We start from the raw sequence: 6,447 nt of genomic DNA, 5'->3' as shown, positions 1-6,447 counted from the left end.
GCAAGAGATTTAACTTTTCTAAGCTTTAATTTATTCCTCTGTAAAATAGGGACAGTCATGTCAAGTTCAGTGGAAGATACCCATGAGATGATATAGAAGAGAAATTTCTCCACAAATGCTTGTCACTATGGAGTTTGTTATTATACAAATACTTTAGCTTCTTTTTTTTATTTTTCATTTATTTTTATTAGTTGGAGGCTAATTACTTCACAACATTGCAGTGGGTTTTGTGGATGAAACTGGAGCCCATTACACAAATACTTTAAAAAGAATCTACTATCTTCTCTGAACAGTTTTTGATATCTTTAATTTATCATGGTAGTCCTTGATATTGTAATCTCACAGAACCCTGTAAAAGGAAAGATGTCCAATGCATGTTACCTGATTTCTGTTTGTGGTCATATGGACCACTGGGCTGTTTGTGTCTCACTGGTCCTCATCCAAGCTCTAGAAATAGCCTCAGTGAGAAACAGGATGTTTTCCTTGTTAAAAGGGCAGATAGCAAATTTTGGATCATTGAATCTCCTCCTTTTTATTTGGTGCTTTCCAAACTTTTTATATACCCTGTTGTGTGGTTCCTTCCCCTGTTGGTCCTGGCTAACCTAGAAGGCTAAGGGTTTTTCTCATGGAGAACAGATGAGGCTCATAGGAGATTAGTTATATCCCAACACTGCCCCCCAAATGGCACCAGATTGTTGTGAAGACAATGGCGCACCAGTGATGGGAAGTTCATTTCTCAGGCCCTGCTCTTAACAATGAAGTCTGCTAAGTGCATACAATGATCAGCCATGACTTCACATCTTCTTAGAAGATGTGTGCCAAACAGACCTGTGCCAAACTGAAGACATTATTTCTAATTCCAGCTCTGTCAGTATCTCCCTGTGGCCTTTGGTGAGTCACTTTCTGTCTCTGGGCCTTCAAGTCACTTGAGGTTTGAGATGTTATACTGGATTCCTTCCCTATACCCTTAAAAATAATCCTAAAGCACTTTCTGCCCTTCCAATCCTCTCAGCTTGGAATGTGTTATGTAGCTGAGCTAGCTTGCCGAAGCTGCAGTCTGATTTCCCAAGCAGAGCTGATGTGAGTTTGGGACTCTTGCTCATGGTGTTGGGGCTGGGGGACATAAAGAGGTTTATGTTGGTGTGTCGACTAGATCTGCATGTTAATCTGCTTTCAAGGACAGTGTAGATGGTAAATGATCGCTCTGCCAGTCTTGATTTCCATTTCACTCTCACTGGAGCAAGACCCAGGACACTTAGAAGACCATGGTAAAAATGTAGCGGATTAGTACTGAAGGATAACAGTATAAAAAGGGCATGGAGGTCAGACTGTGGAATCAGATAAAACTGAATTTATCTCCATTCTTATTAACTATATGACCTTGGGAATATAGTTTAAACTCCCTGACTCTCAGTTTCCCATTTAGAGTGTCATGACGATTAATTAGTGGTAGATATGACTTAGGGTACTACTTATTAAAGCATAATTATAGCTTAAAAATGAAATATAGTTTCTGATAGCAATTTCCTTTAAGGCTACAGTATAGAAAGAGGGGAAAAGAATACAATGGAGAAACCTGATGTATACTACCTCAGTAAAGGCGATCAAGGTAAACATCAACAATGATAAATCATGTTGGTAGTACAAATGCTTGGTATGATGTAATGATACGATGTAGCACTTTATATCTGTGAGATCATCCTCTTACAAACTCATAAGCCCAGTCTAATCATGAGAAAAATATTAAAGTCCAATATGGAGGCATGCTGCAAAATACCTGACCAGTACTCCTCAAAACATCAAGGTCATCAAAAACATAGAAAGCAAAAAAAAAAAAAGAAAAAAAAAAAAAAAAAAAAAAAAAAAAAAAAAAAAAAAAAAAAAAAAAAAAAAAAAAAAAAAAAAAAAAAAAAAAAAAAAAAAAAAAAAAAAAAAAAAACATAGAAAGCCTGGAACTGTCACAGTCAAAATGAACCTAAAGAGGGGATGAGTGAAAGGAGGGGGCAGATTAAGAGGTGAAACCTTCCAGTTACAAAATAAATGAGTCACAGGGACAAAATGTACAGAGTGGAGATTATAGACAATCATATTATAATAACTTTGGGCAGTGACATACTTAATAGTAACTAGACTTACTGTGGTGAGCATTTTGCAGTGTACTGAAGAATAGAATCACTATGTTGTACACCAGGAACTAACAGTCTTGCAAGTCAATTATACTTCAGTTAAAAAATAGGAACACGCAATCACAGTATTCTAATGGGTTCTACAGTGAATAATATTTACAGTCTTATAATGATGCAAACACTAGTTGTTGATATAATTTGAAGTATGGCAAAGTTTTGGGGAGAGGATGAAAAGGAGGAGTGGAGGTGTTAAACCTTTGTCTCTTGTAACATTTATACATTTTTAAGTTGCTTTTTTCTCTTTAGCATATCTATATGAGATGAGAGATGTTATCTAAACCCGTTGTGATAATCATTTCACAATATATGTAAATCAGAACTTAATTCTGTACACTTTAAATTTATACAGTGATATATGTAAATTATATACATATATATCAATTACTCCTCAGTAAAACTGAAAAAAAGTTTTTTTTTCAATGTCAAGTTGAGACTAAATGATTTGAAAGAAAAAAAGAGGAGCCCAAGGAGAAATGATGACTAAATATAATGTGGTGTCCTAGATAGGATCTTGGAATAACAACAACAGAAAAAAATTAAGCATAAAACAAGGAAATCTGAACTCTGATTACTCGTAATAGATCAGTATTGGTTCATTAATTATAGCAAAAGTGTCATACTAACATAAGACGCTAATAAAAGGGAAAACTGGGTGCAGGGTATATGGAAACTCTGTACTGTCTTCTTAATTTGTCTGTAAATCTGAAAAATAAAATATATTTTAAAAAATATATTTAAAAAAAAATTTTAAACATAACAGCCCCTTTCTGTGAACTCATTGAGTTAACACACTTGTATGAAGTGTATGTTCTACGCTAAGCCTTGTGCTGGGTGCTGGATTACAGGGTGAACAAGGCATGGTCCTGGCCTCCCAAAGAGCATGGAGCCTGTGGGAAGTCAGCCAAGAAATCAGGCCTCCCAATCTCTCTTTTACACTGGAAGGCTCTGTACTTCACCTTGGAGAACTAGCTGGAATACAGCAGGTAAAGAAGGATCGGGCAGCCTTCTGGGCTGGGGGAGCTGTCTGTGTGAAAGAGCTGAGAAGTGGGAGGGCAGTGAGGAGTGTGTTGGAGTGAAGTGAAGGCAGAGATATGAAGCTAGAAAACTCAGACCTTATTTATTTCTTAAGTATTTTTGAGCACTTACTCTGTACCTGGACTTTCCAGGTGGCTCCGTGGTAAAGAATCCATCTGCCAGTGCAGGACACCCAGGTTCAATCCCTGGGTTGGGAGGATCCCCAGGAGAAGGGCAGGGCAACCCACTCCACTGTTCTTGCCTGGAGACTCTTGTGGACAGAGGAGCCTGGTGGGCTACAGCCCATGGGGTTGCAAAGAGTCAGACACGACTCAGTGATTAAATAACAAACTCTGTACCTAGGAATGTGTTGGGAGCTGCCTGAGTGTGAGAAGGATGACATGGGCTTGGTCTCTGCCCTAAAGAAGTGGGAATAAGGACAGTGCACAAGTCATTCCAGATGATGGTTTATTTGGAAATTGATCATTGACATGAGAGGATCAAAAGGGAATGACTAGTGAGTCCTTGTGTATGTGGAGGGTGGGGGTGCTGCTTAAATTAGATCCCAGGGCTGCTATAACAAATCACCACACGGTTGGTGGCTACTAAACAAGAGAAATTTATTTCTCACAGTTATAGAGACCAGACGCCTGAAATCCAGGGGTCAGCAGGCCTGCGCTCCCTCTGAAGTTTCCAGGGGAGGAGCCTCCTTCCTTGCCTTGTCCTGCTTCTGGTGGCTGTCAGCCTTGCCTGGCTTGGCTTCTCACTGCAGTTTCTACCTCCATCTGCACATCACCTTCGTACCTTCTTCCTGTGTGTCTCTGTGTTTTCTCCTCTTCTTATAAGACCACCTGTCATTAGATTTAACATTCACCCTAAATCTAGGATTATCTCCTTTCAGGATGAACTTAATTATACCTGCAAAGACCTGTTTTCCAAGGTCACCTTCAGAGTTTCCAGTTGGGAAACATATTAGGACATAATGTTGGGACATAAACATATCTTGTTTGGGGGCAGGGGGCTGCACTCACTATCTGACCCATTTCAGTGGCCAAGGAAGGATTTTCTGAGATGGGGACATTCTTGTGGAAAGTCTGGTTTGCAAAGAATAGGGAAGAGTGTTCTAGGTAATAAGAATGCCACACCCAGAAACATTGAAGCAGGAAAGAGCTGTGTACATCTGAGAAGCTAAAAGGACTGGAAAACTGTAGGAAAGGGAGAGAGGAGCCAAGAATACCTTGTACGGCCTGGTAGGTGGGTCCATCCTGAGTCACAGATGGTCAGGCTGGAAGTCACTTGGGCCAGCATCCAATCTCATTCTCAGCCCTGAGGTCTCCTTTCAGCTATCTCCTTCCCTGGAAGGCTTACCCTCAGTGCATGACAACAGCTCCTGGGCCCTGATCCGGTGACATTCTGCCCTGCAGGAAGAAGCCCTTTGTCTGCATCTATTTCAATGTCATCCAGCCAGAGTGGCGGCAGCTTTATAGTACCCCGTGAGCCTGGGTCTCAGTGCCAGCTTCCAGTTTTGCTGCAACAAGCCCCATCAGGCCCCACTGTGAGCTGCTAGCTGCTTCTCTGAATAAGCCCTACCTGGTTTTGTTTCAAGTCACTCAGGCAACTGTTCTGTTGGGGCCTGAGCTCTGGCCTGTGATCTTGGAGCTGAGGTTAAATCTCTTTTCAGACTCTTACTGGCCACAGCTTCAGGCAAGCCAGTTAGCCACTGGACGCTCAGTTTCCTCATTTGTAAAATGAAAACGAAAAGCGCAATATCACAACAATATGGTGAGGCTCAAATAAAATGGTGTGTTCGAGATGTTTTGTGAATTCCAGTGTTCTACATGATGAAGGAGGTGTTAGTATCAAAGCCCTGGAGTCGCTCATCTTCTTCCGGGAGGAAGGGAAAGCTCAGGACCCCGCTCATCACATCATACATCTCTCTACTTTGCACTGACAGACGCATGTCACTGTGCATCCCTCCCTGTGGGGTTAACGTGCCTCATCTCCCATCAAGATTTCATCCTGCAGCAAGCTCCCCAAATGGAAATAAACAAAACTCAAGTTCATGTCCCTATAAAAAACAGCCTGCCTTTGAAACTTGACCCTGTTGAAAACCTACTGAACTGAACACAGAGGAGGAGAAGGGGATTTAAAAAAAGAAAAAAAAAAAAAAAAAACATGAAGTAATTAATCAGCATTTTGTCCAACCCAATTTGGTTTCAAAGACATTCATCAAGACCAACATACCTGTCCAGGCCAATCCTGGGAGCCCTGTGAGTGGCCACGTGGACTTGACCTCCTGGTTGTCTGCAGTCCCGCTCATTTACAAAATGGTTTCAAAGAAGGTAACAGTTTGTGGTAATGGGAAACATATGGGCTGGTGGCTGCTGTCAGTAAAAATAGCCGGCATGGCCCATGTGGCCAGACGCAACGTCAAACTGAGTGCAGAAGACAAAAGCTGTGTGAAGAAAGGAAAAAAAAAAGTTGTTTCAGAAGACTAGACACGGGAGCCTGCCTGGTGGGGGAGGAGGGACCGGGACATGAAGGCAAAGGACTCCTCAAAAGCAGAGACGTTTGCATGAAACGTCAGCCCTCGCTGGCCCGGTTGTCCACACTCTCGTGCCCCAGTTGAGAGGGGGCAGAGAAGGTTCTTTCTGGGCACAGAGCCAAGGCTCAGCACGCAGGACAAATTTCTGTAGGATTTGCACTGAGGTATGTATGCATCCTCTTAACCAACCATCCCGACAGAGGATGAAGCCTGAAGGACAAGGAGGCCAGGCCAGCAACTCAAAGGAAAAAATTGAAGCTGAAACTTTAGGATCTTTTTCACATGTATCCTGCTTCATAGTGTAATAGAAAGAATATGGATTTGAAAATTGTGAGCCTGATTTCTTCTGACCATAAACACACCCACTGTATAAACATAAACAAATTAGTTCATCTCTCCGAGCTTCTGTTTATTAGTGTGTAACGTGGAGATAATGTAACCAATGACTGTTTCCAAGACTATATGTGCTGATTCTCCTTATTTTTTAGTAGCTTGCCCTATTCATGCATTCATTCAACAAATATTTATGAAGTACCTGCTATGGGGCCAGACATGGTTACAGAGGAATAAATCAGTAAACAAAACAATAAAAAAAAAAACCACACCTACTGTCACGGAATTTACATTCTAGTTGTAAGTAAAGCATAGAGTGTTGGGAGGTAGAACATGCCATGGATACAAGCAACTAGGGAAAGGTGTTGA

The 6,447-nt window shown here is 41.3% G+C and overlaps 1 long non-coding RNA gene across 2 annotated transcripts; it reads right to left on the bottom strand.

The window, feature by feature from the left end:
• Positions 1-3,681: 3,681 nt before the first annotated feature.
• LOC122431930 lies at positions 3,682-5,515 on the bottom strand. Of its 2 annotated transcripts, none has more exons than XR_006266665.1 (3): positions 5,445-5,515; positions 4,438-4,618; positions 3,682-4,051 (listed from the first exon to the last, which is right to left on the bottom strand). It is a non-coding gene; the product is annotated as an uncharacterized LOC122431930 (long non-coding RNA). The 2 variants fall into 2 exon arrangements; XR_006266664.1 differs by lacking the exon at positions 5,445-5,515 and adding an exon at positions 4,791-4,939.
• Positions 5,516-6,447: the final 932 nt, after the last annotated feature.

This window comes from Cervus canadensis, chromosome 30 (genome assembly GCF_019320065.1).
Source record: "Cervus canadensis isolate Bull #8, Minnesota chromosome 30, ASM1932006v1, whole genome shotgun sequence".
Taxonomy (NCBI): Eukaryota; Metazoa; Chordata; class Mammalia; order Artiodactyla; family Cervidae; genus Cervus; species Cervus canadensis.
The sequence above is the reverse complement of the archived record's forward strand: the minus strand, read 5'-3'. Positions and strand labels throughout refer to the sequence as shown.